At 37.4% G+C, this 9361-nt stretch overlaps 1 non-coding gene across 1 annotated transcript; it reads left to right on the top strand.

The window, feature by feature from the left end:
• Positions 1–5153: 5153 nt before the first annotated feature.
• LOC141510537 (U6 spliceosomal RNA) lies at positions 5154–5265 on the top strand. Its single transcript, XR_012475006.1, has one exon. It is a non-coding gene; the product is annotated as a U6 spliceosomal RNA (small nuclear RNA).
• The last annotated feature ends 4096 nt before the right edge of the window (positions 5266–9361 follow it).

Here is a 9361-nt window from a genome sequence, read left to right as displayed (position 1 = left end):
AATGCCCCTTGATTAGGTCTTAGCAAATGGAGAGGACCTTATTTAGGTGGAGATTAAATTGGTGTTTAGGATAGAAAGGGAAATATGTTGAGAGGTTTCCAAATCTGCATCCAGTGCTCTGTTTTGAAAAAGTGTATGCAAGAATAGTTAAGATGCTAATAATTCTGTCAAATGAGAATGTAAGACCTAAGATAACATCTAACTGGCTCTGAGAGAAGATTCAGAACAGATGTGTCATGGACTTCTTTGTGAATGTGGTGAAGGCTACATAGACATGAAACCCATCAGTCCAGTTCACCTAAAAGTCAATTAAAGATCAATGGAGACTTTGTTATTTCACAAATCCACCCCTCACCCAATGTGTGCACACACACATATACACATATATGTATACACACACATATATAAATCAGGTTCACAGACCCCAGGTTTAGAACCCTTATTGGAGAAGAAGTAGGGGTCATTAGGGAGTATTCAGAAGAGCTTGGAAAAAGTCAGATAGTGATTCTTATTGATGGTATATAGAACTACATTCTTCAGTAACTGCCCTTTGCTTATTATCATATCCTCCCACATTTTCTGGTAGTGCTTAGTGGTTTAAAAAACAAAACAAATCTATTTAAATTCCCTAAAAGAAGGGTAGTACTGTTGTCAAGGAACTGACCTGGAGGAAGACTTGTTACCTCTTCCATACCAAGCTAAATATGATACATTTAACCTATGAGGAAATAGTAGCAGCAAGCAATCTGTAGGAGGTGATTTGATCAGAGAACTTGCTAGTACAACAGAAGAGAACAGGGTCACATAAATATTTTTTATGGTTTTGGTGATTAAATATTTTATTTTTTCCTCAATCATATATTAAAAACAATTTAAAAACCTGGTTTTTAAAATAAAAATTTTGAGTTCTAAATTATCTTTCTTCTTACCCTCCCTTCCCACCCCCAGCCCCTGTCTTGAACTGAGTATGCAGTTGGTTACAGGTTCTACATGGATCAAATATATTTGTATAAGCTTGTAGAGCAAAATATCTACTATGTCAGCATATAAATGGCAAAACGCATAATTTGAGAACAATTAGGTTCAGTCCTAGGCAACACTGGAAGTATTTTTGGGTTGAAACTTCAAATCAGTTTTGATATTTCTTTTCCTTTTTAGAAAGCAGGAAGCTCTAGTATGGTGACAAGGAAACTGAATCTGGAATTGGAAGGAATTCTTGACTCTGATATTTACTATCTGTGTATTTTTAGGAAAAATCACATAATCTCTCTGGGCTTCAATTTTCTCATCTGTAAAATAGCCTAGATCATGACTCTTCCAGCTATCTTCCTGAGAGACAAGTGTGAAAAGGACCTGAGATGGTGGTTTAAAAGAAGTAAGAATAAAATGCTCTTGGTTTAGAGGAAGGCTGTTTTTCTCTTTGAGAGGTCTGATCTAGAAACTTCTGGGAGAGAAGATCAGTGTCTCAGAATTCCCTCCAATCCCTACTTGGCTTTTTGCTGGGAGCAGGGAAGAGGTTGAGGAGATGGAACACAGAGATGGCAGAGAGCATCCTTGTCTAATGCATCTGGAAGCTTCTAGAGGCCAGTCAAAAGGGGTAGGGGTGGATGTGGAAGGTAAAAGAACTGATTTGAAGAGAGAGTTGAAAAACTGACTGTCTGAGAAGTTGACAGAATTCACTGAGAGCAACTCTGTCAATTTTAATGGACCATCTCAGATAAAAATAAAAATCATCAATTAAGATTTGGTGCTAAACAGCCTCTCAGTGGAGTCCTCCAGAAAACCCGAGGAGGGATTGAAAGGAGGAAAGCTTAGAAAGGTTCTATCTGCTGTATATTTATATGCACCCATGTGTCTCCCCACCCTCTCACTTTGAGTGTCTCTTAATCAGCCACAGGCTTGGGAGTCTCAGTGGGGAAAAGTCAGACTGAAGAGTGACACAGCATTCATTTTCCCCTCACTGTTTCAAGCAAGTGAAATGAGAAAACTTACATTGATCTTCAACTAGCTTCCAGGTGAAATGGGTTGATTGTATTAATTTCTACATAAGCTCGGGGCTTTTTGGAGAGAACTCGCAATAACACGCTCAAAATCAGGAGATGTCAGAGTTGAAAAAAATTTTCAAATCAACGAGTATTTGCTCAGGATCTACTATGTGTCAGACCTTGGACTTTTCAGTAGAGACATAAAGAAAGGCAAAATCAGTCCCTACTTTTGAGGAGACTAATGAGAGTCAACATGCAAACAACTATGTACAAATAAGATAGATTATAGGATAAATTAGAGAACCTTAACAGAAGGAAGGAATCAGCATTAAGGACAATTAGGAAAGGCTTCTTAGAGAAAATGCAATTTTAACTGAGACTTTGGGAAAGATAGGAAGAGAGATGAGTAAGGAGAGAAAGGTATGAGGGATAGCTTGTGAAAATGCCTGGAATCAAGAACTGGAATGTCTTATGCATGAAACAGCCTGGACCCCAGTGTCATTAGAGAGCAGAATAAATAGAGGAGAGTATGGAATAAGAAGACTGGAAAGATAGAAAGGTCTAAGGTGGTAAAGGGTTTTAAAAGCCAAAAAAAAAAAAAGATTTTATATTTGATCCTAGAGGAAATAGGGAACAATTGGAGTTTATGGAATAGGATAATGATGTGGTCAGACTTCAGGTTTAGAAAGATGTCAGAAATCATCTTGGCAAAGGTTCGTAATCTTGGATTCACAAATTTAAAAAAAAATTCAATAATTATATTTCTTTTTAAGATTTATGGACTAAAATAAGTATTTCCATAACACAATACAATTAATAAAGACAATTGTACACAAAACTGCAAATTTACTATTTACAACTTGCATTTCTTTCAAAAATACAATAAAATTATGCAATTTTTTTTCTTTTTTTTCCCCTCCTCACACCCCCTACTCTAGAGATGGTCACTATTAGACACAAATATGTGTGTGTACATATATATATATATATATATATATGTATGTATATGTGTGTATATGTGTCTCTATATACCCCCACATTAATATATACATATATGTATATTCACATATACATGCATAGTTAGTTTGAGTATTTTATTTTATTTTTTAAGGTTTTTTTGCAAGGCAAATGCAGCTAGGAAATTATTAAATGCCTGAGGCTGGATTTGAACTCAGGTACACCTCACTACAGGGCCGGTGCTCTATCCACTGTGTCACCTAGCCGCCCCTAGTTTGAGTATTTTAATAGACAGAATAACCTGTTCACTCAAAGTCTTTCTTAAAACAATATTGCCATTACTATATATAGTGTTTTCTTGGTTCTGCTCATTTTGCTCTTCATTATTTGATGCAAGTCTTTCTATGGTTTTCTAAAACCATTGGGTTCATCATTTCCTATGTTATAGTAATATTTAATCACAATCATATACCAAAAAAATTGGACCCCCAGTTTATAGTCATCTCTGCAATATCCATTTCATTCCCAACACAAAGAGAGCTTCTTATAGCATTTCAGAACATATAGGTCCTTTACCTTTTCCCCAATACTCTTTGGAAATAAACCTAGTAGTGGTATGCTGGGTCAAAAGGTACAGATAGTTTAATAATTCTTTGGTCATAATTCCAGATTACTCTCCAAAAATGGTTGGATCAATTCACAATCCCATAAACAATTAATTAATGCCTCAATTTTTCTACATTCTCTCCAACATATGTTGCTTTTCCTTTCTATCATTTTTGCCAATCTGGTAGGTGTAAAATATCTCAAGGTTGCTTCCATCTGTATTTCTCTAATCAATAATGTGATTTAGAGCATTCTTATATAACTACAAATTGTTTTGATTTTTTCATTGGAAAACTGCTCGTTCATATCCTTTGACTTTTTATCATTTGAGGAGTGATTCATATTCTTATAGATTTGAGAAAGCTCTAATCACTATTTGTGAATTTCCCCTTCATTTTAATTATACTCACAATTTTCCTTCTCAGCTTCTTCTTCCTCCTCTTCCTCCTCCTCCTTCTCCTCCTCCTCCTTCTTCTTCTTCTTTTGGTTTTTACAAGGCAATGGGATTAAGTGACTTGTCCAGGATCACACAGCTAGGTAATTATTAAGTGTCTGAGGCTGGATTTGAATTCAGGTACTCCTGACTCCAAGGCCAGTGCTCTATCCACTGCACCACCTAGCTGGCCCCTCAGCTTCTTTTGTACCCTATCCTCTTACCTTATATTTTCCCTTTACCCTCTTTTTCTTTATTTTACTCCTCCCATATCTTCTTCCTGCTCTTCTAATCTTAATCTATACCACCCTTCTAAAAGTTCCTCCCCATCCTATTCTCCAGTATTCTCTCCCTTCTAGAAGTTCTGAAGACTTGTAAACCTCTTCAAAATGTACATTTTGTTTCTTCTTCAATCCTACCAGCTCTCCACATCCCACCTATTACCTCTAAATTTATTCGTCCTTTCATGCTTCAATTTTATGAGATAATTTCTCCTTTTTACCTTTTCCTAATCAGTTTTGTTTTATAGAATCAATACGATTGGTTTCCTTTGTTATCTCATGTATATTATTTTGTAAATTTTGCAGAGGCACAGTGGCACAGTGGATAGGGAGTTGGACCTGGAGTTGGGAAGACCTGGGTTTCAAATCTGACCTCAGATACTGAGATGGATAACTCTGGGTAAGTCATTTAACTTTATAATTTTCTCTGTAAAATAGATAATAATAGAATCTATCTTGAAAAGTATTTTTAGAATCAGATTGCAAAATGATTATAAAACTCTTAGGAGAGTGCCTAGCACACATGCTAAAATCTATGTAAATATTGTTGCTGTTCAGTTGTTGTTTTGTCATACCTGACCTTTCCTGACCCCATTTTGGATTTTCTTGGCAAAGATATTGCATGGCTTTTCATTTCTGTCTCCAACTCATTTTACAGATGATGATTTAGAAACTGAGGCAAACAGGGTTAAATGACTTGCCCAGATTCACCCAGCTAATAAATATCAAAGCCCATCTTTTAACTCAGGGAAGAAGTCTTCTTGACTGCAGAAATGTTGTTATTATTGTTGCTATTATTATTGTCAAAAGGGACCCACAGGCTTCACCAATCTGTTAAAAGAAGGGCCCATGACACCTTCCCACCAAAAAAAGATTAAGAATTCCTGATAAGTGCTCATCTTGAGAGCACATAAATTAAAATTGGAATGATTCAGAGAAGATTTGCATGGTTCTTGGACAAGAATGACACACAAAATCATGAAGCATATATGTCACCATTATTAGAAATGAAAAACTAGAATTCTTGATAGAGTAATCATGTCATTTTATGGATAAAGAGACTGAAGTCCCAAGAGTTTACTATTCATGGGACCTGAATTTGAGAAAAATGGGGACCTCTGGGCTGTCTGAGGCACCATGCTTCAAGACAGAGTGATCTAGTTTGCTTCATTGACCATTGCCAGTTCTTTGGAGAAACATTTAGACTATTCCAGTTGTAGCAGCAATGGAGCTCTGGTTCCCTTAGCTAGGGACCCCTTGTCCCTTGATCCCAAGTAGCTTAACTGTGCTTATATAGATAAGGATTTTATAAGCCCTGTGGCATATACAGACCTGAGGCTTCATCTACAGGATAGCTCAATACACATACACATACACTCACACACATATTCACAAATTCACCCACACACATTCTCCTCAGTCTATTTGGTGCCTCTTAACCTGTTTCACTTCCCGCAGGCATTGACTGTTTTTCATCACCCACTGTATTCAGGGGATTTGACATGAATTTGGTCATGGTCCCTGGGCAGGCAACATAAGTACCTTGGCTCCAGGAGGCTGATATGATGCCTTCCTGTGTGGCTGGCTGGCTCACACTGCTTTCTAAAAACAACAACAAAACTCCTTGCAATGCACACACGCATGTGCATGCACACACACACACACACACACACACACACACACACACACACACACTCCAAACTGGTCCTCTAGGAGACCTCTCTTTATTCCCTTACTTTCACTGATCAGTGAAGAGACACCACAGTCATGCCCCAGCCCCTCCTCTACGGATTCCCAAGCAAATCATGTTTTATTCTGTTCCTGTTTCACTCCAGATCGGATATGTTTGATTGTGTTGCATTGCTCCAACTGAATTCCTATTCACATTTCTATCTTGTGATATTGAATTGTGAGTCCTCTCCTGAAATGTGCTGATTGCAGAATTGAGACTTCATGCTCTGGCATTTAAAGGAAGCTTTAGATGCAAAACTGTTTACAAATTCAATATTCTCTGGTCCTGAACTCTCAACAGAAAAGGTATTACATGTACACCTCATTTGGTACCCAGATGCAGAGCACAGTGGTGATTTTAGATATTGGAGTTATTTCTTACACAACCACACACTTGTAGCAGTAGCAACAGCAGCAAGAAGAACCCTGAGTGAAATGAGCTGTTCTCTCATCCAATAGGTTGACAATGGAATCTAGACATTTGCTGATCTACTGACCTTCCAGATTCCATACAGACTTTTCCTATGTCCACATTCCTCTTCATTCTACTTGTTAACTGCTCCAACAGAAATCCTATAATGTCACCCCAGGCTCTTTTTTCTCCCAATTCCACCCATTCTTACAGACCCAGGACAAGTCCTATCTCCACCTCAAAGCATGTCTTCCCAATTCACATTGACTTCTTCCTCCTGGGAACTCATACCTCTTTAGTCTGTCCTAATCATCTGGAAATTAATCCTAATGTGCTTTGGAGCATGTCTTAGCATTATGATCTAGTTTCCTTGTTGTGATTTAGTTTTTATGTACTTGTTCCTTATCTTTTCAACTTCATGGTATGCTTCTAGAAATGTGAGATGTGTAAATCTAGAGACATCTCCATTCCCAGTGTTCATATGACTATTTGTGCTTGACAAGTGATAGAGCCTTCTGAGTCCCTAGTGGCCTGATCAGTTATAGTTTTATACATTGTAACTTAACTCCTATACTGTGTTATCATTTTGGATATCTTCAGTCATGAAGGACAGCTACCAACCATGATCTCTGAACACTGAGGCTATCCATCTTTCAAGCTTCCATAGTGCCAGGCATGCATTATTTTTTCCAAGGAGAGGTGGGTTGTATTACTGAAATCAATCTATCAGTATTTATCTTATGTCTGCGACAAGACAGTTACTCTGCTAAGTCTACAAGATACAAATATAATAAGGGAGTAGTCTTTGTCCTCTGGAAAGAAATGAGGTAACTAGACATAGAGACTGGTGCTAATTCACACTAGTGGGAGGTGAGAAATTATTTGATAGCTACTTGATATTTAAATTCTCTGATAGTAGAAAGGGGAACTTTAGGCTGTTACTGCTGGTCTTCCTCTAACAGGGTGACTCAACTTCTTTGTCCAGGACTTTTGAGCTTCTTTGAGTTCATTGCTTCTTGGGATAAGGAGAACTTTGAGGTCATCATAGATAGGAAGTTATCTTTAATCACCTTGGAAAAATAATCTAGAGTCAGACTCTAAATGTCTTTAAATAATAAATAAAGGAAGCTATAGTTTATCCTAGAGACAATAGGGAGCCTTTGAGGTTTGTGGAATAGGAAAATAATATGAACAGATCTATGCTTTAGTAACATCCATTGGCAGCTACATGGAGGACAAATTGCAGATGGGAGAGACCACAGACAGAAAGAGCAATAAGATAGCTATTTCTATACTCTGGGCATGAGACAATAAGGACTTTAAGTAAGTTGATAGCTGTGTTGGTAGAAAGAAAGAGAAGTATACCAAAAATGTTGTGAAGGTAGAACAACAGGACTTGGAATTTGATTGGATATGGAGGTTTAAGAGTCAGTTGGTTTATAAGCATTTATTAAGCACCTTACTAACCTTACTATATTCTAAGCATTCTGTCAAAAGCTAGTGCTATCTATGTATGCTAAGGAGAGTGAAGATTTCAATGATTTCTTGGTAGTAAACTTAGGTGACTGGAAGAATAGGGGTGTCCATAAAACAAATAAATAAAACAAAAACCCAAGAAAGTTAAAAGGAGGGGGGTTTGAAGGGAAGGAAAATGTTCATTTTGAACTTGTTAAAGTATTAAATGCTTACGAATCATCCCAGTAGATGTGTCTAACAACTAGTTAGAGATGAAGGACTGGAACTCAGGAAGAAGATGAGGGCTTGACATGTAGATTAGTAAGTCTTCTTTCACGTTTGACCATGGCACCTGGGTGGTGCAGTGAATGGAGCACAGGGCCTAGAATCATGAAAATCTGAGTTCAAACCTGGCCTCAGATATGTGCTAGCTTTCTGATTCTGGGCAAGTCACTCATTTGTCTTGGTTTCTTCATCTGTAAAATGTACTGGAGAAGGAAATGACAAACTACTCCAGTATCTTTGCCAAGAAAACCCCAAATGGATTCATGAAGAGTTAGACATGACTGAACAAGGTGATCAGATTACCAGGAGACATTATTTTTGTTGTTGTACATTCCTTATCCTCAAAGAGGAATAATAACATCAGGAGAGTGATGTCTTGACTTGCAAGTGAATTAATTGAATTTAAGTGAAGCAGAGCTGTGCAAAGTCATTAGTCTCACTCTCTCTGCCAGAGTCATCAGAGACTAGTCACAAGACATAGATTAAGGTAACTAGTGATGACCCCAGGTAAAATGGGAGATCTTGACCTTTTTTCAGCTAAGAGCTGTCCTAGGTCTCAGTTTGTTTGAGTCAATACTCATTCAGTACTTAAAGATTTGGTAAGAATGAAGGCAAAAGCTGGCCTAATTTGCCTTCACAAAAAAAAAAAAAATCAGTCTGGGAGGAAAAGACCCTCATAATTTCTGGCCAGAACAGAAAATAATTGCTATTTGCAATCTGAGCCAGCAAAACACAAATAATGAGCAAGACATCAAGAGAGAAAGAGAGAACAGAGGGACTATATATAACTTTAGGGTATATCCACTCATAGTGATTATGGGAAGAGATTTATAGACGGTTTATTCAGACACATTGGAAGAGAACCATAATCAGAAGAGGTGTTATGAAAACCCAAGTAAGAGAGAGTATACAGAAGGAAGGAAGGGTCATTAGTGCCAAATTCTGAAGAAAAGTCAGTAAGGATAAGAACTGGGAAAGACCATAAGAATTAGCAAGAAAGAGATCATTAGTGACCTTCAAGAGAATAGTTAGCAGATGGTGAAGATGAAAGGCAGAATCAGCATCTAGGGCAAAGTAAAGAGAAATCCTTGCCTTGGGAAAATTAATATGATTGTATTCTACATGGAATGATACTCTGATTACTAAGGCATGAATTATGGTACCTGTCTTGAAGATCACAATAACATGACTCTAGAAATGACTGGTAGCAATGATC

The sequence above is a fragment of the Macrotis lagotis genome, chromosome 1, assembly GCF_037893015.1.
Source record: "Macrotis lagotis isolate mMagLag1 chromosome 1, bilby.v1.9.chrom.fasta, whole genome shotgun sequence".
Lineage (NCBI taxonomy): Eukaryota > Metazoa > Chordata > Mammalia > Peramelemorphia > Peramelidae > Macrotis > Macrotis lagotis.
The sequence above is the reverse complement of the archived record's forward strand: the minus strand, read 5'-3'. Positions and strand labels throughout refer to the sequence as shown.